The 26,623-nt window shown below is 42.5% G+C and overlaps 2 long non-coding RNA genes across 3 annotated transcripts in view; both read left to right on the forward strand.

The window, feature by feature from the left end:
- LOC309650548 overlaps positions 1 to 26,623 on the forward strand; it is a 251,516-nt gene that overhangs the window by 216,171 nt on the left and 8,722 nt on the right. The window lies entirely within an intron of this gene.
- On the forward strand, positions 6,978 to 22,256 carry LOC309650545. Its single transcript, XR_014257611.1, has 3 exons — positions 6,978 to 7,065; positions 7,561 to 7,679; positions 21,641 to 22,256. It is a non-coding gene; the product is annotated as an uncharacterized lncRNA (long non-coding RNA).

Genomic DNA, 26,623 nt, shown 5'->3' on the forward strand with positions numbered 1-26,623 from the left:
TCCTGCCCACCTAAAGTGTGATGTTTACTATTATGGAAACAACACTGGCAAACATTGAAAAGACTTTCTGTAGCTGGGATATGGTATGCAGCTGTAGTTAAGCAAGCAGTCTTTAAAAGGTGCTGTGAATCCAAGCCAGCAGGTAAAAATGAAAGCCGCACCCTTACCCTAGATTAGAGGTTTAAAAATTCCACTAGTCTTCACACTGGACAAGAGGTTGTCCAGGGAGTTTAAAATCTAAGAAGTTTCAAGGAAGTTAGTTTACCTTTGAGTTAGGTCATACGTCCCCTCTGTGTTTGCTGTACATGAATACATAGCTCTTTGTAATATTCTTTGGAAATTTGAGATTATCAAGATACCAATGTCCTGCCAGATTAAGAGTATATTGTAGAGCTGAACTTTGAGTTACTGTGCAATTTTTTTTTTTCATGCTGTCATTTGTAATATGTTTTGTGAGAATCCTTGGGATTAAAGTTTTGGTTGCAAAAGAAAAAAAGAAAAGAAAAGAATCCGCCTGCCAATGCAGGGGACACAGGTTCAAGCCCTGGTCCGGGAAGATCCCAGGTGCTGCAGATCAACTAAGCCCGTGGGCCACAACTACTGAGCCTGCACTCTAGATCCTGGGAGCCAGAACTACTGAGCCCCCGTGCCACAACTACAGAAGCCCACACGCAACGACGACCCAACGCAGCAAGAAAAAAAAGACGATACTGGCCAGGTGATCAAGGGTAAAATCGTTTGTCATAAGTCCCGTTGATGGTGTGTATCCTTGATGTGACCTGAGGAAAATGGCATTTTTATCTCTGTCTGGGTCTTCCGCCCCAAACCCCATAACTCCAGACCAACCATAAGAAAACATCCGAAAACAAACAGACAAACAAATTGAGGGACAAAATACCTGACCAGTCCTCCTCAAAACTTTCAAGGTATCAAAACCCAGCGACGTCTGAGAAATGTCACAGCCCAGAGGAGACTGGGACAGAAAAAGGATGTTAGGGGAACACTAGGGAAATGCTAATAAAGTTTGGACTTTAGTTAATAACAATGTATCCATCTTGGTTCCTTAGTTGGATAAACATGTCGTACTAAGGTACTAACGAGTTGGAAATAGGGGTACTGGGTCAGGGTCCACGGCACTCTGTACACTCTGTACAGATCTTTGCAACTTTTTTGTAACTCTAAGCTCTAAAATTAAGCGAGTACTGAACAGAGCTAAGAATGTTATTTCCCTGATTTGAACATGCCTGAGTTTCTTTTCATGGTCACATTTTTGCTATCTGGATGTGTCTTGGCATCAGTAGCAAAGGAGAGTTGCCAGCCCCTGGGAAGATGTGGGTGGTTTGCAGGTGGCTTGCTCTGGAGCTGAAGACCACGGTGGGAAGTCTGCAGCCTCGGGCTGCACTTAGAACCATGGGAGGGGATGGGCCAGCTCAGTTAGGGATGGAACCTATAAATAAAACTTTTTTCTTTTCCGTTATGGCTTATCACAGGATACTGAATATAGTTCCCTGTGCTAGACAGTAGGACGTTGTAGTTTATCCATCCTATATTTAATAGTTTGCATCTGCTAACCCCAAACTCCCAATCCAACCCTCCCTCACTGTTTCTCCCCCTTGGCAACCACAAGTCTGTTCTCTATGTCTGTGAGTCTGTTTTTGTTTTGTGGACGAGTTCATTTGTGTCGTATTTTAGATTTCACATATAAGTGAGATCATATGATATTTGTCTTTCTCTTCTGACTTACTTCACTTAGTATGATCATCTCTAGGTCCATCCACGTTGCTGCAAATAGCATTATTTCATTCTTTTTATGGCTGAATAATATTCCATTGTATATATGTACCACATCTTCTTTATCCATTCATCCATCAGTGGACATTTAGGTAGCTTCCATGTCTTGGCTACTGTAAATAGTGCTGCAATGAACATTGGGGTGCGTGTATCTTTTCTTTCTTTCTTCCTTCTTTCTTCCTTTCTTCTTTTCTTTCTCTCTCTCTCTTTCTCTCTTTCTTCCTTTTTTTCTCTCTCTCTTTCTCTCTTTCTTTCTTTTTTCTTTCTTCTTTTATTGTCACACGGCATGTGAGATCTTAGTTCCCTGACCAGAAATGGAACCCATGCCCCCTGCACTGAAAGCGCGGAGTCTTAACCACTGGGCAACCAGGGAAATCCCAGGGGTGTATGTATAGTTTTGAATTAGAGTTTTCTCCGGATCTATGCCCAGGAGTGGAATTGTGGGACCCTATGGCAGCTGTATCTGTTCCTGCACGCCTCACATCAACCACCTGCACTCCAATCCTTGCTCTCAACGTCATCTTCGGGGAACCCAACCTGCGACAGGGACCTTGACAAGAAGAAATGGCTCAGGGAAAAGCTACCTGCACAGGGAGGAGATAGAGGCCATCGCCCCTGGGGTGCGGCGGGGACAGTGGGCACAGAAATTTGTCATTTCACCCACCCCCGATACTCATCTCAGCCCTCCTGGCTGCCCCACTCTAGGTCACCTCGGGATACAGAGGTGACCCGGTTAGAGTCCCTGCCTGTGCAGGAATCTGGGGGCACCAGCGGGTCTGAATAATATTAGTGCAGGGTATCCCCCATGGCACTGGGTTTATTCGGAGCGGGTCATCCTCTGCTGAGGGCCTCTCCTGGTCACTGTGTGGGGTTTAGCAGCATCCCTGGCCTCACCCATTTGATTCCAGGGTCCCCTCCCCCCCAGTTGTGACAACCACAGATTTTCCACACACATCACGGAAGAACTGGGTGAGGCGGGGGCAGGATGGCTCTGGGCGAGGACAGCTGTGTTGAAGCAACCAGCCTGGCCCAGGGCAAGGTCTGCCCCAATCCCGTCAGCGCCTGAATTTAGAACTGCCCCTTTCCTCTCCCACCTCCCTTGCCCTGCAGTGGTCTCCGAGACATCATCCCCAAGTAATAAATCACACCTTCTCAGTTTACTGTTTGCTGCCCTCGCTAGAACGTGAGCTCTTTGAGGACAGGGATGCTGTTATGTCCGCAGCACCTAGAATAGTGTCTGCTCTGTAGTAGATGCTTCATAAATACTTGCTGAATAAAGGAGTTGAATACAGGGATAAGTGGATGAATGAATGAAGGTTACAATGGAAGGAGGGGGGAGATTCCCTTTCTGGCTCTCGGGGGTTGGGAGATCAAGTGAAAGATCTGTCCTAAATAGGCTGACCAGCCTTCTGGGGTCCCCTGGGACTGAGGGTTTCCCCAGAATTCCAGCGCTCAAACCTGAGCGGTCCTGGGCAAACTGGGGGCGGGTGTTGGTCACCCTATCTAAACACAGTAACAATTCCAGCTGCAATAGCAATGGCCAATGACCTCTACGGTCTTATTGACCATGCACAGTTCTCTACCTGGCAGGGAAGGGTGGGCCGGGATTGGAATTCTGGTGATCCAGGGCGGGTGAGGGCACACCCCGGGCTTGTGGAGTGGAGTCCAGGAAGGTTCTGGAGGAAGTGACAGTGACACAGGAGGGAGGGAGGAGTCTAAGGAAGAACGTCCCACATGACAACATGTGCCAATGGCCCTGGGCCCAAGGTCACACCTGACCAGGGCTTGCTTTTTTTTATTTTCTAATTTACTTTTTCCCACATGGATATGCAATTGTCCTAATGCCATTTATTGAAAACTCCTTAATTTCCCTACTTTCTATCATATCAAGTTCTCATATATCTGTTTCTGGACCTTTATTCTATACCATAGAGCTATACGTCCCATCCTTGCACCACTAGGGCTGTTTCATCACTATAACTTTATTTATCCATTTTTTTTGGCCGTGCCGTGCGGCATGTGGGATCTTATTTCCCTGACCAGTGATCGAACCCGCGTCCCCTGCAGTGGAAGCTCGGAGTCTTAATCACTGGACCTCCAGGGAAGTCCCCAGGGCTTGCTTTGACATCCATGGAATGGTGGCAGGTGGGCACAGGGAGCAGCTGTCTGTGAGCCATCCTGTGTAGAAATGCAGGGTGGAGGGGAGGACAGGTGGAGCTGGAGGGGGAGAAGCGGAGGAGGGAGGGAGGAAGGGAGGGAGGCCGGGTGAGAGACAGACAGAGAGTTTCCTGAGACAATAGCTCTGGCCGTGTCCTAGGGCATGAAAGCTGAAAATAGCTCCTAGTGCCGGGAGCCTTGGAGCCGGAGCCTGGGAGCCACGGTGACTGGCTCTCCTCCCTGGTGTGTGTGTGTTGCAGCGGGGGGGTGGGGGGGTTGGCTCTGGGCTTCTCAGGCTGGGAATGGGGTGCACAGAGCAGGGACGGAGCAGGGACCCTTCTCTCTGGGACCTCGTGGGCCATCCTCAGCTCACAAAGCTGAGCCACTCCTGGCCCTACGAGTGGGGGGCTTATCCTCCCTGTCCCCTGGATCATACCCCCTCACACACAACTTCCCCATGTGTGTTCCCAGCAACCAAGAGAATCTGTTTTTAAAAGATTTGGGGGAGGGGGGTAACCATACAAACAAGAGCAGAATGGATACTTTTTCAGAATATGAATGGCTCTGTGTAAGCCCACCCCCAGGGTAACCACAGTCCTGACCTCTAACACTCTTGACGAGTCAGCCTTGGTCTGGGCTTGCGGACCCACGGAAGCTTCCTCATCCCCTCCTTCAGATCCTGACTCTCCCTCGGCGTCTTTGTGAGAAGCACCCGGGGAAGTGGGACTGCTAGGCTGTACTGCTGCTAGAACTCCACCTGGGCTCCACCAGGCTCCAGCCCCCTGCCCTGTCCACCTAACTGATCCTGAGGCACCTCAACTGGTAGGAGCAGCATCACCTTCCCTCCTGGGACTTGTGACACTTAAGGGAGACCCCGAAAGACAAGCCTTTGGCTCCCTGGCTGGCAAAGAGCAGGTACTCAATTGTCATAAGTGTCCGTATCAGTGAGGGTTCTCCAGACAAACAGAATCCATACGGGGTGTGTGTGTATATACACACACACGTACATATGTACAAGCATACAAAAATATACAGCTGTGTACATATGCAGTATGCGTACACACATATACACATATAGTATATACAATAAACACATACATATATACACACATAAAATGCAGTTTGTATATATACAGTATGTATACACACATATACACATAATATATACAATACACACATACATATACACTATACATACACACATATAAAATGCATAGTTTGTATATATACAGTATGTACAAATACGTATAACATATGCAATATACACACCTAGGTACATATATATCATACATATATACACACATACAAAGATATTTAGGTGTGCATATAGACAGTATACATACATACACATATAATATATGCAATACATACACGTACATACATATAGACACACATATACACCTACATATAAAAGCATATAGCATAAAAATATATGTGTACTGTATATAGAAATTCATCGTATATATACATACATATATCATATATATAAGATATATACACATACATATATACAATGTATACACACACACACACCTATATGTAAATATGCGCATGGACATACACATATAAATTCATACGCAAGTGTGTATATAATAGTATATTCATATATACATATAATACCTAGAAACATATACACATGCAGGTATACAACAGATATACACACCTATATATAAATATACACTGTATACATACATACATACAGTGTACATACACTGTCTATATACACACACCCATAAATCAATATATGGGTGTGTGTATATATACAGCATGTTCACATTTATAATATGTATACTATATATATATATACACATACATACATGTATACAATATATACACACAAATATATAGGCTTGTATGTATACTGTATATAGTACTTACACATATACTACAAACGCACGCACATATAAACATATGTGTATACATATATATAATATGTATACACACATATACAAATTAATAGGCTTGTATATATTCAGTATTTTTACATATATAGTTTTGTTTTAAGGAGTTGACTCATGTGACCGTGAGGCAGGCAAGTCAGGGCAGGACTCTGGGCTGGAGACACAGGGAAGAGCTGATGTGCCAAGGCCATTGGAGGAACAGTTCCCTCTTTCTACGGAACCTCATTTTTCTCTCCAGTCCTTCAACTGATGGACGAGGCCCACCCACGCCACGGCATTGACAATCTCCTTTATGCAAAGTGGTCCAATTTCAGTGTTCATCTCTTCTGAAAAATACCTTCCTGGCCACATCTGGAATAATGTTTGTGGTTGCCGGGGCCCCACGCAGTGCGCACATGAGATTAACCATCCCCGTGGCGATGACACTTTATTTTCTCCCTTGACCATTGTCACTACTATTCCAATTAAAATGGCAGCGCCATGAGGGCAGGGCATTTCCTTTTTTGCCAGTACTGAGCGTCCAGGTCTGGTGCCTAGCATAGGCTAAATACACAGCATTTTTGTGAACAGAAGCCAGGATTCCGGCTGCCATATTTAATGAGGAATTATAGTCTTATTATTGGGGGGGAGGTGTCACGGTACGTCAAGGGCGGGAGTCGAACCCGCCACCCCAGGCCCCGAGGGGTCTCCCCGGGTCTCCACTTCGGGCCGGTGGGTGTGGCCGGGGGCAGCTGAAGACGTGCGTGCGTGCTTGCGTGCGTACGTGCGTGCGTGCGTTCGTACGTGCGTGCGTGCGTGCGAGGGGGCGGGTCCACGGGGCGGGAGGCGCTCGCTGCGAGTGAGTGGTTCAGCTGGCCCCCGGCTCATTGTGCTTGCCTCACGCCGGCCCCAGTTGGCAGCAGCGCTGGAGGCCCCGGGCCTGTGACCACAAAGAGGGAGCCGGGGGCCGGACGGGAGCAGGCCGCCGGCGGCGGCGGCGGCGGCGGCGGCGGCGGCGGCGCGGCGGCGGCGCCGGCTGAGGCCCAGGCCAGGCTCCCTCCCCTCAGCCTCCCGCCCGCCCGCCTGTCCCGCCCCCGCCGGCGGCGCCCCGCCCCTCCCCCAACCGCCAGACTAGCCTGCTGCGGGGGCCGCGCGCGAAAACGTGGGGGAGAAGCTGAGGCTGGAGTCGCCCGTGGTGGCCGAGCCCGCCGTCTACCCATGGCTGCTGCTGGTCTACGTGAGTGCCGCCCGTCCCCTCTTCCTGGACCTCCACCTCTCTTCCCCCAGGGCGCGCGCTGAGCCCACCGAGAAACGGAGCGACTCGAGTCGCCAGACCCTCTTTGGAGCCCCCCTTCCCGCCCTGCCTGCTTCTCCGCGGCCGTTTCCAGCCCCCGTGCGCAGGGTGGGCAGAGGGGAGCCGGGGCCGGCCGGGGGCACAGACTCGGCCGCGGGGACCCCGCGCTTCCGAGGGTCGCCCGAGCCGGTCTGCCGTTGGCCCTGTAGGGCTGGGGACCCCGGTCCCCCCCCACCGGCCTGAACTGCTGGCGGGCTTGCCCTTCCGTACTTTATGATCTGACACGTCGGGTTTCTTTTTCCTGGCCAGCTTTACCATTACCTGCCCAGCTTTCCCAGCATCCCCTGATAATGTGTTAGATATTCAAGTTTTAGGGCCCGGTCCCAGCCCTATGGAATCAGCAACTCTGGTGGGGCTCAGTGATCTCTGTTACAACAGACCCTCCAGATGATTTTTATTCACCTTAAAGTTTGAAAATATCTGCATTGTCAGCTGGCCAAAGCATCCACCAGCAGGTGAAGGGGAGTGGCGCCTGGAAAAGATAGGGACTAGCCAAGGTAAGTACAGTAGCATTTGCCATGGTAGTAATGGAGAATGCCTTTTCTCCACTGGTTGGCACAGACTAGTAGTATCTGGGAGCAGTGGCAGGGTTATTTCGGATGCTTTACATTGCAATGTAGAGTGACCGCTGTCCTGGTTTGCCAGGGACTTCCCCTGTGTGAGCACTTAAAATCTCATCCTGGCAAACCCCTTAGCCTTGGGTTTGAAAAACTTAGGGAATAACATGAAATTTAGGGGAAACATGATCTAGGTTTTGGGCAAGTCACAAGTGCTAATTAAAGCTAAGCAAGTATGGACAACATCTAGCCTCCTTTACCCCTTTGCGGGGAGGTAAATCTTGATTGGGTGAGAGGACTTATTGTTAAGAGATCTTTGTAGAAACATCCCCTTCTGCTTAGTCCGCTGGTTCTCGGTTCTGGCTAGACATTGGCATCGTCTGAGGAGAGTTAAAATGATTGTATTGGTCTAGCATGACCAACCGTCGGTGTGAGGGTTTTTAAAAAGTGCTTCAGAGGATTCTAATGTGCAGCCAAATTTAGGTGCCACTGCTTAAGCTTTTGAACCGCTGCTACGTATTTTCACCTCATCTTGCTGTGAGAATATCCAACTGTAGTTGAGGTTTGTTTTTTTTCTTTTTCTTTTTTTAACTGTCTTATTATAAGATTTACTGTCTTAAATAAGATTGAATGTACAGAAACTCCTGCTAGTCCATCTGGTATAGCTGGATACCCGGAGTAATATCGTTAAGATATGTACCATTTAAGTATTGTGACTGGCCTTTTAAAAATTAACATATGCATTAAATTAGTATTGATAGTATAGATCTCTTTCGAAGTTGTCATGTTGGGGAGCTATACCTCTAATCTGCTGCCATTGCTAAATATCTGGACACCTCTTATTAGGAATTGCTTTAAAAAATCTTTAGGGATTAAAACCAAGATTGCTGTATTATTTGTACTGGGACCACAAAAACCTCACGAAGTTCCCCTGCTGTACCTTCTACCCCCATCTCTAACCCTTGGCAACTTCTAATCTGTTCTCCATCTCCACAGTTTTGTTATTTTAAGAATAATATGTAAACATAATCATGAATTACTTAATCTTCGGAGATTGGCTTTTAAAAAATTTTCCCTCGGCATCATTCCCTTGAAGTTCATTTCAATTTTTGCATATATTAATAATTTGTTCCTTGTTGTTGCTCGGTAGTATTCTATCATAAGATTTTATCACAATTTGTTTCAACATTCACCCATTGAAAGACATTTGGGTAGTTGCCAGTTTTCGGCTATTAGAAATAAAACTGCTATGAACATTTATGTGTAAGTTTCTGTGGGAACTTCATTAAGTTTTTGTTTCTTTTGGATAAATGCTCAAGAGTACAATTACTGCATTGTAGGGTGAATCTACTTTTAGGATTAAAAGAGACTGTCAAGCTGTTTCTCAGAGTGGCTAAACCATTTTATTTTCCCACCAGTGATGTGATATAATTTTTCTACGTACTCGCTAGCATTTGATGTTGTCACTATACTTTAATTTTAGTTATTCTCTGATATCTCATTATGGTCTTAATTTGCATTTCCCTGACGGCTAACGATGTTGAACATCTTTTCATGTGCTTCTTTGCCATGTGTATATTCTCTTCCATGAAATGTCTGTTCCTGTCTTCTGACTATTTTCTAGTTGGATTTTTTTAAGTTGTTTGGAGAGTTCTTTGTATATTATAGATACAAGTCATTTGTCTCCTATGGGGTTTTCAAATATGTTTTCCCACTGTGTAATTTGAGTTTTCATCCACTTAAAAGGATCTTCTATGAAGCATTTTTAACTTATTTTGATGAGATCCAATTTATCAGTTTTTGCTTTTATTGATCATACTTTCGGTGTCAAGTCTAAGAATTATTCACCTAGTTCTAGATGCCAAAGATTTTCTCCTATTTTTTTTTCTAAAACTGTCCTGCTTTTACATTTAAGATTATGATCCACTTTGATTTAATTTTTGTGTAAGATGTGTAAGGTTTAGGTTAAGGTTCATTGTTTGTTTGTTTGTTTTTGTCGAGGGATGTCCAACTGTTTCAGTACCATTTTTTGAAAAGTCTATTCTTCCCTGATAGCTTTTGCACTGCTGTCAAAACCAAGTTAAATGTATTTGTGTCGGTCTATTTCTGGGTTCTCTGTTCCATTCCATTGATCTGTGTATCTACCCTCCATCATTATGGCGAAATCTTGAAATTGGGTAGATTAATTCCTCCCATTTTAATCTTCCTTTACAAATTGTTTTAGCTATTCTTCAGCCTCTTCCTACCATATAAATCTTAGAATAAGCTTGTCTATATCCACAAAAACCTTGAGGGCATTTTAAGAGTAATTGTGTTAAGCCTGTTAACTTGGGGAGAATTGACATCTTTATTATGTTGTGTTTTCTAATCCATGAACAAGGTATGTCTCCCTATTTGTTTGGGACTTTTAAAATTTTCTTCATCAGCATTTTGTAATTTTCAGTATAGAGGTCCTATAAATGTCTTATTGGGCTTCTATTTAAGTATTTATTTAGGTCAGTTGTAAATGGCATCACATATTTTTATTTAAGCTTCTACACATTTGTTATTAATATGTAATTTGATAAAATTGTGTGGATCTTGTACTCTAAAACATTTACAAACGAATATTATTTCTCAAGCTTTTTGTGGATTCCTTGGTATTTTCTCCATTTAGATTATCATCTCATCTTCAGATATAGACAGTTTTAGTTTTCCTTATTCAATATAATAGGATATATTACTATTCAACATTCAGTAGGATATATTCCTTCCTATTCAACATAGTAGGAATAGTTCTTTCATCTTTTAAATAAACTTTTTAAAAATTTAACTGTTAAATTTATCTATTTATTTATTTTTGCTTTATTTTCTTACTAGAACCTCCAGTAATATATTTAATAAAAGTGGTGAGAGCAGATATCGGTGCCTTGTTTCTGATCTTACAGAGAAAGCGTTCAGTCTTTCACAGTTAAATATAATGTCGGTATAGGTTGTTTGTAGATCACCTTTATGAGTTTCAGTATGTTCCTTTTCTATTCCTAGTTTGCTTGGAGTTTTTTTTCTTCTTTTTTTAAAATCATGAATGGGATTGGATTTTATCAAATGCTTTCTCTGCATTAATGATTAGGATCACATGACTTTTCCCCCTTAATCTGTTGGATATGGTAGATTACATTGTTTGATTTTCAAATATTTAACCAACTTTGCATAACTGGAATAAATACCGCTTGGTCATGGTATATTATTCTTTTTATATATTTCTGGATTTAATTTGCTAATATTTGGCTGAGGATTTTTACAGCCAATTTCATAAAAAATACTGGGCTGTAGTTTTCTTCTTTCTATACTGTCCCAGTCTGGTTTTGGTATCAAGGTAATACTGGCTTCATAAAATTAATTAGGAACTGTTCCCTCTACTTCCGTTTCTTATCAAGTCATGTAAAATTGGTGTTAATGCTTTAAGTCTTGGGTAAAAGTGAAACATCTAAGCCTGAATATTTCTTTTGGGAGTTTTTAAATGAAAAATCAGTGTTTCTCATAGTTACAGGAAAATTGAGATTGTCTCTTTCATCTTGGCTGAGTTTTGGTAGTTTTGGGTGTAGACGCATTGGTCCATTTCATCCACAGTTTTGAATTTATAGTGTAGACTTGTTCATAATAACGTGTCCCTTATTAACCTGCAGGATATGTCATGGTATCCCTGGTTGCATTTCTGATATCTGTGATTTGTGCCATCTCTCTTTTTATCTTTATCAGTCTTGCTACATCTTTCTTGATTAGATTGTTTATTTTGAAGAACCAGCCTTTTGTTTCATTGATTTCCTCCCCCCCCCATTTTCCTGTTTTTAGTTTCATGGATTTTTGTTTCATCTTTATTATTTCCTTCTTTCTGCTTGTTTAGTGTTTTTTCCTCTTCCGTTTTTACTATTTTAATATAGAAAATTAGACTATTTCTTTGAAATATTTTCTTTCCCAATTTAGTGCTATAAACTTGCCTTTCAGCATTGCTTTCACTTCATTCCACAAACGTTGATCTGTTATATCTCCATTTTCTTTTATTCTATGCATTTAAAATTTTTTCCTTGACTTTTTACCCATGAGTTATTTGGAATTGTGATGTTTAGTTTTCATGTGATTGAAGATTTTCCTGTTGTCTTTCTGTTATTGATTTCTAGTCTGGTTCCATTATGGCTAGAGAACATACTCTCTCTGATTTTAATTCTTTTAAATCTGCTAATGTTTTTTTATCACCCAGTGTATGGTATATGAGTGAATGTTCCATGGACACTTGAATATGTATTCTGCTTTTATTGAGTGTGTTCTTTAAATGTCAGTTATATCCTGTTGATTGATGATGTTTTCAGTTCTTCCATACCCTTGCTGATTTTTCTCTCTGGGAGTTCTATAAATTGCTGTGTTGAAGTCTCAAATAATAATTGTGGATTTGAAATTTTCTCCTTTTACCTTTTTCAGTGTTTGCTTCATGTGTTTTGAAGTTCTGTTGTTTGGTGCACACGCATTTAGTATCACTAGGTCATCTAGGTGGATTATTCCTGTTATCTTTATGTAATGACCCTCTTTGCCCCTAATAATTTCCTTTGCTCTGAAATCTACTTTATCTGATATTAATATAGCCATTTCTGCTTTTTCTGATGAATGTTCACATGATATACCTTTTTCATCCTTTTACTCTGAACTACCAATATCATGATGTTTAAAGTAAGCTTCTTATAGACAGTATATAGTTGGATCATGCTTGTGATTTTTTCATCTACTCTTCCAATGTCTGTCTTTGACTTGGCTATTTAGATCATTTACAGTTAATGTAACGATTGCTATGTTAAAGATGAGGTCTAGCATTTTATTTTTTTTATGTTTATTTTTTATTTTATTTTTTTCACACACACACACACTGTATTTTATTTTTACAAGAGATAAATAGACTGACAACAAGCATTCTACATGGATGACCACAACAAAAGCAACAATGATTGCAATTACCAAACATGAAACACACTCATGCTATGTCATAATATTGACATTCAGTCCAGTAATCCTCCACTGTAACAGCTCCTTTACTTTGCAGTGAAAATTGATTTGTATATTCTTTGCCTCTGAGTCCTTGTGAGATTTTTTTTTTAATTCAGACGGAAAGTCACAAAAATTATACTCATCCTCATCAGTTCACTCAGTCCCATGTAATTAAATTTTTTTTCATCTTGATCTTTTGTTAGCACTTTTATGAGTTCATCAGTTTTTCATTAGAGTTCTGAAAATGCTTATTCATTCAGTTCAGTAGTACAGTCAGTTACCAGAAACCTGTACTTGTCAGAGTCTTTTCCATGAATTTCTTGAAGATGAAACCCTTTTATAGGAACATATTTGCCAAAGCATCAGAGTACACCCAGAACTGTCTGTAAATGAGAAAAGACTTAAAAATGACCACAGTTAAAGATTTGATGAAAGTTCATAATAATGCAGTTGACAAGAAAATTAGTTATTTCTGAGATATACATTTTAAAGTAATAACTAGGATTATTACTTATAACATTATACCAGAACATATAAGATTTTTAGAAATTTCATGTAATGTCTGAAACATTTATATTAACATATTTCCATACATATTTCAATACAAATACAAATATAAGATTTTTAGAAATTTCATGTAATGTCTGAAACATTTATATTAACATATTTCCATACAAATAACCCAATGAAAGTTTAGTATTAGTTGTTTTGTTTGTTTGTTTTTTTATACTGCAGGTTCTTATTAGGCATCAATTTTATACACATCAGTGTATACATGTCAATCCCAATCGCCCAATTCAGCACACCACCATCCCCACCCCACCGCAGTTTACCATTTTATTTTTTGTTTTGTCTTTTACCTCAGTTTCTCAATCCTGTGTTTCTCTTATTTTGCCTTCTTGTGGGTTACTTAAACATTTTTTAATAAGTCCATTTTAATCTAATTTATTTATAATCGTTTGTGGATACTGTTTGTATAGTTTTCTTAGTGGTTGCTTTTGGCATTACACTATACATATGTAACTTATCATAGCCTACTGGAATCAGTGGTTTATTACTTCAAGTGAAGTTTCAAAATTTTACTTCCATTTAGGTCTCTTAATAGTCCCCAGTTTTAAAGTATGATTTTCTGTAGTATTTCCTTTATATACATTGAGAACCACATCAGATGGTGTCATAATTTTTGCTTTGACCATCAGAGGGAATTTAAGAAACTCATGAGGCTAATGATAGTCTCTTATATTTATCCCACTTGTTTTCACCCATTCCATTGTTCCCCTTTTCTTTCTGAAGTTGCCAGTCTTCTGTTATTTTTTTTTATGTTTGCATAACAGTAGGTGATATCTGGGCTTTCCAGTGCCATTGGATATGAGTTTCAGGAAACACTGAGCCTGGCTCACTTAATGCTACTGAGTTGGAGGGTTTGTATACGTTGGGCCTGTTGGCACAGCAGATGCTAGCAGATTAGACTAATGCTGATGGGACTAGTGCCACAGGAGGATGCATTCCCATTCAGGCTATGCTGCTGCTACAGTAGATCAAATCCCCCTCTACCCCAAGTGTGGGGCAGTGACCTGCTGCTGTCACTGCTTCTTTATTAGGCTGCTTTCGCCTCAGGTGTGTGGTGGGATCCCTTGGAAGCTGCTGCTGCTGTCAATCACAGGGTTAAATTCATTTTAGAAAAACTTAAATATAAATATATAGCCTGGCTCTTGTAGGACCTCTGTATTTGTTTTTTTATTGCTTTCATACGAATTACCACAAATTGAGTGACTCAAAACATCGTAAATTTATTACCTTACAAGTCTGACATTGGTCTCAATTGAGTAAAGTAAAAGTGTTGGCAGGATCGACAGATGAATGGATAAAGCTGTGGCACATATATACAATGGAATATTACTCAGCCATAAAAAGAAATGAAATTGAGTTATTTGTAGTGAGGGGGATTGACCTAGAGACTGTCATACAGAGTGAAGTAAGTCAGAAAGAGAAAAACAAATACCGTATGCTAACACATATATATGGAATCTAAAAAAAAAAGAAAAAAATGGTTATGAAGAACCTAGGGGCAGGACAGGAATAAAGACTCAGCCATAGAGAATGGACTTGAGGACACAGGGAGGGGGAAGGGTAATCTGGGATGAAGTGAGAGAGTGGCATGGACATATATATACTACCAAATGTAAAATAAATAGCTAGTGGGAAGCAGCCACAAAGCACAGGGAGTGGAATCCTGCAGTGTTTGCTGATGGGTCATTTTGGAAGAGCTGACTTTCAGTCTGAAGCTCTGCCTGTTTGCATCTGAAGAATCTGCATTTAAGGAGAGGGTGTATGAGGAAGGGGGTGTATGAGGGACAAAGGTGTCCTGGGTGCAGATGAGCCAGGACCTGACCAGCTGCCTTTTGGGTCCTCTGGTCCCATCTCTTGGTCTGTGCCTCATCTGCATCATCACTGTCCCCGCTGGCACCCCTGGGGTGTTGTTGTCTGAGTGAGATTTCCCTGGTGCCCCTGCTCTCCTCCCCTCCTCCTGCTGGTTGGGGAGGGAACTGCTTGTTGTGTGGTCTGTACTCCTGAGGCACGAAGGACCCTGTAGCATGGACCTGCAGAGTGTGGGATGTGGTCCCAAGAGCATGGGGCCCACATAGGACACAACATCGGGGCATGACCAGTATTAGGGCTGCCTCATCACTGACAGGGAATGTTGTCCAGATCGTGCTCGGGAGGGTGTGGTGGGTGGCCTGGGACCCTAGAGGCCCCATTCCTATCCTGGAGCTTGGAGAGTGCATCCCCATGGGCTCCAGATTCACCCCATATCTCAGCCATATCCCTCTGTCCTGTCTTTGAACTCAGGAAAACGAGTTCTCTTGTCCACAACATAGGCCTGGTCCTGTTGGTATTAGGATTCTTTAAGTTAGGCATCCTGGGATAGCTCTTTTTAGGCCTGAGAAGGAACAACTCAGGAGTGTACAACAATTTCAGATGAAACTAATATTCAATGACTATCTCTAACTACTCGGTTGTTGACTTCTATTAGTCATTATTCTCCTGGTTTTAGCTCTGATGTGGGGATTACAGAGGAGTCAACATTTAAATCTTCATAATCTGTGTATTTGTAGCTTCAGTATCATTACTGACCCATAGTTTTTTATGGTTTGGGAAGAGTTATTGATTTCATGTGTCATGTAAAGGATTCACAATGATGATAGGGCAATTAAGATTACAATAATGGCTAGTAAATTGTTCACATTTTCTCTACCTGTGCATCTATTGTATGCAAGTGAGTTAGTTTAGATGTCAATATTAGTGAAATGATATAGAGGACTAGAGAACTTATTTTAAAAATCACTATTAATGTGTGATGATGAAAATGTAAAAGTTCTTCCATAATCGGTGATGTTGTATCTTGAGAGCCTAGATGAAAGTGATATGCCTTAGTAATATACAGGATTTTAGCCTATGATTTAACTTTGACAAAGCTACATCACTTTTTACTTTTATCTCATTTATTGAGAAAGACATAATTGTTATGGTGTTGGCTTGAAACTGGTTGAAAAGGACTTGAGTCCTTCCTTATTTCACATTTACATAGGTAGGATCTTGAAACATAGGATATGGTGGAGGGCATTCGTGTAACCATTCTAGGTTAGGAGTAGCAATTTCCACTGCTAAGACTTCTTGTTTAGATGCAAATGCTTTTCAAAGTATGAAGATTATTAGCATTACTGCTGCTACGGAGATGAATGAGCCTAAAGATAAAATATTTCATGTTGTGTGTGCCTCAGGGTACTCAGACTAACGTAGTGACATCCCTGAGAGGCCAAGAAAGTGCTGCAGGAAGTCATATTTACTACTACAAATATACTTGTGAAGTGAATTTTTGCTCATGCTGAGTTAACTGTATAACCTGAGAATAGTGGGAATCAGTGTAGGAAGCCTCCTATAATAGTGAAGACTGCTCCCATGGACATTAGGTCACGGAAGTGTGCTACTACATAGTATGTATCCTGGAGGACAATGTCTGGGGATGAGTTGGCTAAGATGATTCCTGTCAAACCACCTACTGTAAAAAGAAAAACTAAAGCCTAAAACTCATAGTATAGTGGGAGGTCATATAATATTACCTCCGTGAACAGTTGCTAACCAGGGACTTCCCTGGTGACGCAGTGGTTATGAATTCGCCTGCCAATGCAGGGGACATGGGTTCGAGCCCTCGTCTGGGAAGATTCCGCATGGCGCGGAGCAAAAAGCCCATGCACCACAACTACTGAGCTGCCCTCTAGAGCCTGCAAGCCACAACTACTGAAGCCCACGCGCCTAGAGGCCGTGCTCTGCAACAAGAGAAGCCACTGCAATGAAAAGGCCGTGCACCGCAACCAGAGAAAGCCCACGTGCAGCAACCAAGACCCAACGCAGCCAAAAAAAAAAAGAAACGAGAAAGAAAACTTAAATAAAGAGTTGCTAATCAGCTAGATACTTTTACTCCTGTAGGGATAGAAGTAATTACGGTAGCTGATGCAAAGTATGCTCCTGAGTCGACAGCTATCCCTATGGTAAACATATGATGGGCCCACAAGAGAAATCCTAAAAAGCCAGTGGACGTGACTCATACTAGTCCCAAATAGCTGAAAGGCACTTTTTGTCCTAAATAGTATGTAATGATATGTGAGATTATAACAAAGCCTGGTAGGCCATGAATACAGACTTCAGGGTGACCAAAGAGTCAGAATAGGTGTTGGTATAGGATTCAGTCTCCTCCTGCAGGGTCAAAGAAAGTAGTGTTTAGATTTCTGTCTCTTAACAATATGGCAATTCTGGCTGCTCAGACTGAGAGTGGTAATTATAGTAATATGGCTATAGTTGGGAAAGATTAAACAAATACTGGTGTTTGGTATTGGGATATGACTGATAGTTTTGTATTAAAGACTATAGTAATAAAAGTAATAGCACCAAGAATTGAAGAGACACCTGCTAAATGTAAGGAGAAAATGGTTAGATCGACAGAGGCTCCTTCATGGGCCAGATTGCAGGCTAGAGCTGAATATAGGGTTCCACTTGTACCAGAACCAGCTTCTACTATTGGTGATATGAGTAAGAGTAAGAATGATGGGGGAAGTAGTCAAAAGTTTATATGATGTACTGGGGGAAATGCTACCTCAGGTGCCCCAGTTATTAGTGGCCCAAGTCAGTTTTCAAATCCTGAAATCATAATGGGTACAACTATAAAGAAAATTATTACAAGTGCAGGGACTGTTATGACTACCTTACAGATTTGGGCATCTCCAAGTAGCGCTCCAGGTTAGCATAGGTCAGCCAGGATTAATATACTTAAGGCGCTGCCTGCTACTCCAGCTCAAGCACCAAATAGTAAAGATAAAATGCCGATATCTTTGTGATTTGTTGAAAATAATCAGCAGTGTATGAACAGAGGTAAAATGACTGAGCTAGCATTCGACTGTAAATCTAAAGACAGAGATTGAGCCCTCTTTCTGGCAAACCCTGTGGTGAATCAACAGATTGAATTGTAACTTGAGAGAAGCAGCTTCAATTCTGCCGGTGATTTTCCTGCCTTTTTTTTTCTTCTTTTTTCTTTCTCAAAGGGAGGAGAAGTAGATTGAAGCCAGTTGACTAGAGGATTTGCCTGTTAACTAAAATTTCCTGGGGTTAAAACTCATCAATCTCGTAAGGATTTGGCTTAATTACAGTGTTTGCTTTGCATTCAATTGATATAGGAGAAAGTCCTGCAGTCCTTATTTTTAGAAATTAAGTAAATTGTACTTGTTTAGGGTTTTGAAAGCTCTTGGTCTAAGCTAACCTAAATTCCTAGTCCAGCACTGATAGGATGGGTGTTATGGGTAGTAATCGTGTGGCTATTATGATGAGTAATGATAGGAAAGTTATTTGTTTTGTATGTTCAAATTGTTGTACTTTTGTGTTGTTTAATGAAGGGAATATAGTTAGTGATGTGGGTTATGTTAGCTGCAAGTAGAAGTATATGCTGAGGACTGCTGTGATGGCTATTAGTGTTGGTAGAATGATGTTATCATTTTTGTTATCTCTTGGATAATTATTCATTTGGGTCAAAACCCTGATAATGGTGGGCGACCTCCTAATGACACTATAATGCTGAGGATAAGGATCCTGATGGGAGGTGTTTTATCTCATGTGTGTGATAATGATACCCTTGTAGTACATGATCTGGGTATAAATAGGAAGAAGATAGTGTTGTTATGATATAAATTAGTATGTTTAGGATTGTTATACTTGGAATATACATTATAATAGCTGTTATTCATCCTATATGGGCAACTGATGAGGAGGCTGTAATTTTTTCCAGGTGAGTATGGCTAAGTCTGCCTCAGCGTCCAACTATGATTTATAATATCACTATGATTAACAGTATGTTTAGGTTGATGGATGGTGACATGTGGTATAAAACTGATAGGGGTGCAATTTTGTCATGTTGATAGCATCAGGCCTGCTGTTCATGGAATGCCTTGAGTTACTTCGGGCACTCAGAAGTGAAATGGGGAATGTCCTACTTTTGTGACAAGGACGATTGTCATGATAGTGGATGCTGCTGGATTAAAGATTTTTGTAATCCATTGTGTTCTTTGACCAGAGTATATTAGATTAATGATAATAGCCATTATAAGTAGTATTGATGTGGTGGATTGTTTTAGAAAATATTTGTTGGATGCTTCTGTAGCTTATGGGTTCATGTTTTTTATTAGAGTGGGGATACCATTAACCAGTGTGAGCTTGTTACTACAATTATATTTCCTGAAATAATGGTCAGTAGAATGATAGTAAAAAACAATGAGAGTTTATTAGTACAGGAAGGATATACAACAATATTTTGGGGGTATGGGCCTTGAAGCTTTCTTAGAGAACCTTACTATATAGCATTGTGGTGTAATGTGGTAGCATGGAGAATGTAAAATTCTTAGAAATAAGTTCAATTCCAGGAATAAGCGCATTTAAACCTCTATCATTTACTTTATCAAAGTAACTCTTTAGTCAAACATATTTCTTAAGTTTGCTGTGGGTTGCCTGGTATGATGACAGGTAGTGAAAACTCTCATATACATAGGGCTAATGTTAGTAGTAAAAAGATTTTTTATAAGAGATGTATACGTTGATCATATCAAAATTGTGGGTAGGATGCTCGAATTCATCGAAAGGAGATTGTTAGATGTGTTTTAATGATGACTTGGGCTGTATATAATTCTGGCACGTAGGGATTGTCGAATGCTCCTAAAAATAGAATGTTGTGGAAATGTTTATTATAAGGAAATTGACATATTCTCTAGGAAGGACGGGGTGAATGGGCCTGCTACATTTTCTACATTGAAGACATAGACAGGTTTTGATTCTACTTCTGTTAAATCAAGTGGGGCTTCATTGGATTTCTGCTACTGCGGAGATAATCAAATTCTGGGTAGGGGTCAGGAGAAAATTAGTCATAGGTGTTCTTGTGTAATAATTACTGTTGAAAGTGTAAATGATCCATTTAGCATTAGGACTGAGAATAGAATAACTGCCAGCAAGACTTCATATGAGATTGTCTGTGCTACTGTCCGTAGAGCTCCAGTGAGTGAGTATTTTGAATCTGAAGCTCAACCAGATCAGAGGATGGAATAAATGGCTAGGCTTGATATGGCTAATATAAATAGTATGCCTACATTTATATCAATTAGTGGATAAGATATGGGAAGAGGAATTCATGTTGTGAGAGCCAGGGTTAAGGCTAGCATTGGGGCAATAATATATAAATTGATGATGTTGATGGTCATGGTGGTTCTTTAATAAATAATTTGAATGTCTCAGTAATGGGTTGTAATAATCCATAGGGGCTGATGACTTTTGGCCCTTTCTGGATTTGTATATAGCCTAGGATTCTCCATTTAGTTAATATGAGGAATGCTATGGTGAATTAAATTGGGTACTTTGTGAAAGAATGTTGATTATAAATATATTCTTAGGAAGAGAACTTGAACCACTGCAGATAAATGTTTCAGTTTTACCTAATTACCGGGCTCTGCCACCGTAACAAACCCTGTTCTACAGTAGGGTATGTATAAATTAACTGAATGTAGATTATATCATCATTTAGTTTGAAGACATTTTGTAAAGTAAGCCGTATTGCTCTTGTCCTTTCATACTGGAAGAAATCTGCAATAGACAGAAACCAACCAGGATGACTCCAGTCTGAACTCAGATCACGTGAGACTTTAATCGTTGAACAAACAGACAATTAATAGCAGTTATACCATTGAAATGTCGTGATCCAGCATCAAGGTCATAAAACATATTGCTGATATGAACTCCAGAATACAATTACTCTGTTATCCCTAGTAAAACTTGTTCCGTTGATCAGTGGTTTAGAAGAACAGGTGATAAAGCATTTTGACTAGCTGGTCTAGATTTTAATCACTCAGAGGCAGTTTTATTCTCCAAAAAATAAATGGCGCACGGGCTCAAGGCACACCGGCTTCAGTACTTGTGGCACGCAGGCTCAGTAGTTGTGGCCCACTGGCTTAGTTGCTCCGTGGCACGTGGGAAATTCCCAGACCGGGGATCGAACAGGGTCCCCTGCATTGGCAGGCGAAATCCTAACCACTGCATCACCAGGGAAGTCCCAGAATCGCAGTCTCCCTTTTAATATACCTTAAGCCCAAAGAATCCATGGAAAATTGTTACAGAAAATAAGACAAAAAAATATTGTAAGGACTATAACAGAAGCATATAATACACAGTTCATATAGACACATCCCAAGCAGTTACAAAGTATATTAAAAGGGAGGCTGCGATTTTAAAAGAATAAGATAAATTATACCCACAAACTCCCAGTCTTTCCTGAAACATTGCAATCTGAAACCCTATTGTAGGAAGCAGAAGATTCCAGGAGACATTCTACAAATGAAGGACTCTAAACCCTGTGGTTGGAAAAGGAATTCTGGAAGGAAGGTATCCTCACCCAAGGAGAGCAGGTTCCTATACTTCTCTAACATCACACCCCTGTAGAATTCCCATTGATCTTGGTCCAGGCATTGTCACTCCTCTTGAGAGAAATCTATGGCCACATCCTGGAATGGCAGCAGTCCCTGAAATTAAAAGTACACATGCCATGTGGCCATGGGAAGAGTTCATAATGTGACCCAAGAAGAAAACAGCAAGTTAAGAGAACTGGTTTTAATTATAGAAGACTGTCTTCAATTATCCACTAATATATATATATTTACAAAGTAACTTTCTCTACCTTATTTGTAACTACAAGAAAAGAGTATGGCATGTGATCCACAAAACCAGTGTAGAGACTATACTTATCTGGAAAAGAAATGATAGAATGATGGTTTCAACACAGGCATATGCATTTTTGAGTGTTTTATTTATATCAAACTGGATAAAATGTGTGTATTTCTCAGACAGAAAAGACATGTCGAGGTAGAAATGTACCTTTCAACTATTCATGGGTACACAAGTACACTGGGGAGATTTTAAAAGTGCAGATCGTGATTCAGTAGGTCTGGTGGGCCTGAGTTCTGTTTTTTCCTCAAGCTCATTTTTAACTAGTGATGCCACAGTCTCTGATTCATTAACCACAGTTGGGAATAGCAGAGACATAATTAGAAAGGTAAAAATTCATATTTAACTTTGAACTTAAAGTGTTTTATGGATTTTACACCTTTAATAGAATAGTAAGCACAGCAGCAACAATCATTTGTGAATATTTACTATAGACTGTGTATCTTTCTTTCTTGTGTAGGATTCCAGGAAAAAGGCCTGGGCTGCGGCCACAGTGGGCCGGCCCCCCAGGCCGGGCCGCCCCTCCAGGACCCCCAGAAGGGCTCCTGGAGGCTCCAGGCGGCTTCTCCCCCGGCGCCACCCTCCCTCCCGGAAGGCCTGGGGGCAGAGCGGTCCCACCTCCTCGCCCAGAACGGATCCCGCGTTTCCGCAGAGCTGGAACTCCCGGCTCGGGGTCTCTTCCCTCCGCCGTCACTGAAGTGCCCCGGAGCCCGAAGGGAGGGCGGCCTCACTGAGGCTGCCGGCTCTGGAGGGGCCCCGGCGGCCAAAGCCGCGACAGTCCTGGGGATCGCGGGCCGGGTAAGTGGGCGCCAACCCTCCTCCTGGTCCGGTGCCCGGGCGTCAGTGCAAGACCAGCTTCTGAGGGGCAGGGGTTCGCTGCCACCCGCCGCTGCTGTGCAGAAAGAGCGGCCCCCAGCGTTCTGGTCCCGGGGAACTTCGGTCCCTCCTCTCGCCCCTGCCCTCGGCCTGGCTCGCGGGGCCTGGTGGGCGTGGGGAGTGGGTCGGCCTGAGCGTCCTGAGGGGAAACGGGGAAAGGGAGGCGCAGGGTCCGGTTGGAGCGTCAGCGCCCCTCCTCCTGACTGCGGGGAAAGCAGCTGAAAACGCATCCCCAGGCTCGGAGGTCCCTTGTTCAGCCGAGTCTCTCTGCGCTCCTTCCTCCCTGAGCTAAAGTACTGGGGGGAGGGGACAGGGGAGGGGAATGGCGCAGGTAATGGGGAACATCAAAAGGTGATTGTTAACTAAGGAAAACCAGCTCTCCCAAGGTGAGGAATGTAGCGCTTTTCTTTGTATGGGAAGATGCAAGCGTCTGGGCTCACTGAAATCATTCCTTTGATATGCACCTCAGCTCGCTGGGGCCAGCATTCTGTATTTGCATATCCTGAGTTCCTCAGGGCCTGCTGGCTCACACTGGAGGGCTGCAAGTGCTGATGTCTGTGACATCCTTTTTTTACTGATATGGCAAGAAATATTCCATTTCTTACAGGCTTGAGGGGCAGAGAGTGAAAAAGAGTAGGAGAATCTCACTCAGCATGTAATTTGGCATATATATATATATATATATATATATATATATAATATTTATATTTAACTGTGCTAATAGAGACTCTCAATTCCAATCAATTTGTACTACTGCCCTCTATGTATTAATTTCATCAGTATCATATAAAAAATGCCTATAAAGTTGACATAATCCATTTAAACAGGATAATTATTTTTAAAGGAAACATAATAGAAATATAACAACAAAACCCTTACCACCAAAGGCTGTGTGTGGAACAACCTAAATATATGTTCCATTGTTAAAATATTGAAAGATGTATTCAGTAGAAATATCAACAAAATGAAAAATAATAAGGGCAGCGGAATGCTGAAATATTGTATCTTTATCATTAAAGTGGCAGAAAATCATTTATTAGTAGGCAGTGAGGGCAGAGGATGCCTGATTTTTATATCTTTTTCATATTTGTGCAGTTGTTTCAGCAAGTAACTTAAAGAAAAGATGGAAAAACAAGGAGGTTTGTGCCTGAGATCATGTTGATGTGAAACCAGGGATGGCCACCTTGTGCCAGGTGCGTGAAGTTTACCTGGCCAGGTAGACCGCAGAGCTCCTGAGAAGCCAGGGTTGGAATTCTTCTGCTGGTTGCCCCTTAGCTTCTGTGACTTGATTGATTTTGAGTCATGTTGGGGGATAGACCTGATCACAGGAAATGGGTGGAAATAGAGTGATTTGGGGAGCAGCTAACGACATTCATCACAGCTCATGGCCTGATTGAATTTTAAAAAACAGGAAAACAAATGCTTCTTATGGAATCAGAGAATGTGAGGGGTGGACAATCCCAGAAAATGAGAAACACCCATCCCATTTTCCAGATGAGAAAACAGAGGCCCAGCAAGGTGAAATCCCTCACCCAAGTTGCACCTCTCTCTCCTCCCCACTACATGGTTCATGAAAGTAGGACTCTTCCTGTCTTGATCACTGCTGAACTCCAAACAGGGCCAGGCATCTAGCAGCTGCTTCAAAAATTTTGGTTGGGCTTCCCTGGTGGTGCGGTGGTTGAGAATCTGCCTGCCAATGCAGGGGACGCGGGTTCGAGCCCTGGTCTGGGAAGATCCCACATGCCGCAGAGCAACTCGGCCTGTGAGCCACAATTACTGAGCCTGCGGGTCTGGAGCCTGTGCTTGGCAACGAGAGGCCACGATAGTGAGAGGCCCGTGCACCGCGATGAAGAGTGGCCCCCGCTTGCCACAACTAGAGAAAGCCCTCGCACAGAAACGAAGACCCAACACAGCCATACATACATACATACATACATAAATAAAAAGAATGTAAGCAGACAAGAATAGCATTAAAAAAAAATTTGGTTGACTGGATGAACAACGCTATTTCTTTCTTTCTCACTCTTATTCAGGACTGTGCCAAGAACTCCCCAGGTTGCAATGTAATTCGATAAATGTAAATATTAATTGAGTTTTGGTGTGATGAGGGCTTAGGCTTTGAAGGTTACAGATTTGGTTCAGATCCTGGTTCTGCCACTCAATAGCTGTTTGGCTTTGGGAAAATTACTAAACCTCTCTGAGCTTACTTCCTCCTTTGTAAAGTGGGGATAAAACTATCTGAGCCAGCAGAGCACCTGCATCAGGGATGTGCACTAAGTATTGGTCTTTCTCACTCTCCCACTCCTTCCCTCTGTTCTTCCCCAAGAAGATGTATAGAAGGATATAGTAGTTTTAAAAAAAATTAATTTAATTATTTTTGGCTGCGTTTGGTCTTCGTTGCTGCGTGTGGGCTTTCTCTAGTTGCAGGGAGCGGGGGTTATTGTTTGTTGCGGTGCGTGGGCTTCTCATTGCGGTGGATTCTCTTGTTGCGCTTGTTGTGGAGCACCAGCTTTAGGCGCGCAGCCTTCAGTAGTTGTGGCCTCCAGGCTCAGTAGTTGTGGCGCATGGGCTTAGCTGCTCCGCAGCATTTGGGATCTTCCCTGACCAGGACTCGAGCCCAGGTCCCCTGCCTTGGCAGGCAGATTCTTAACCACTGCGCCACCAGGGAAGTCCGATACGGTACTTTTTAAAAAGGGGTTTTAATTTATTTCAGAAAATATACATTTTTCTTGTAGAAAAGTTTATTCCCCTATAGAAACATAAACACGCAAACCACTCCAAATGCTGTATTCTATGGGTTAGATATTATCAGTCACATTTTATAAGTAATTGGGCAAATGCCAAAGCACTAGCTACTGGGGAGTAAGAAGACTCAAATCTGGGGTGCCCCCCACCCCAATTTCAAGAGCATGGTGTGTTTTTCAAATCCATGTTTCATCTGGTCTTTGTTTCTCATCCATATTCTGTGTCTGCCTTTCACCAGAAGGCTCAGATCCTCCGCTTTCACACCCTCCCGGCTGGCTGTGCCCCAGCTCCCGCCCTGGAACCTCTGAATGCCTGGGTGTGCCTGCTCCCCCTGTGCATCACCAGCTTTGCCAGGGAGCTGCTGTATCGTGCACTGCTTGCTGTGCCCAGAGTACCTGGACCCTTCTGGTACATGAAGTACACCCTCATCACCATGTGTGCACGCCCATCCCCTTACCTTATATCCTGCCTCTAAGCCAGGGTTGGGGGTGACTACAGTGTGCATTCAGCTGTGTGTGAGGTGCTGGGATCAAAGTGAAGTTCCCAACTTTTGAAGTTGCTGGCTTGAGGGGCACACAGGGATTTAAAATCAGGTCACCTGACTTAAAGGGGGGACTGATTGATTTAAAGCCAAGGCAGCTGACTTAAAGCCTGCGTCCCTCAGCTGCAGGACGAGACCAGTTTTGGCGGTACACGGGTTCGCTCCAAGGCAGGACTGCTTTTCAGGAAGAGCTTCCAGTAGTGCCTTAGTGCAGGGGGACTTGGTCTGTGGTCTTGCCCCTGCCCTCAGAGGGGGGCCACCTGCTCTTCTGGAGAATCAGGGAGGGGGAAGTGCAGAGTCCCAGCTGGAGTTGCGTCACCCTTGTCTGATGGCAAGGAAAGGGGGGCAGGGCTGTGTGGTGTCCTGGGGCTGGACTCACCAGGTCGACTCAGCCTCTCAGCCC

This window comes from Balaenoptera physalus (assembly GCF_965194825.1).
Source record: "Balaenoptera physalus genome assembly, contig: SUPER_1_unloc_4, whole genome shotgun sequence".
Classification (NCBI taxonomy): Eukaryota; Metazoa; Chordata; class Mammalia; order Artiodactyla; family Balaenopteridae; genus Balaenoptera; species Balaenoptera physalus.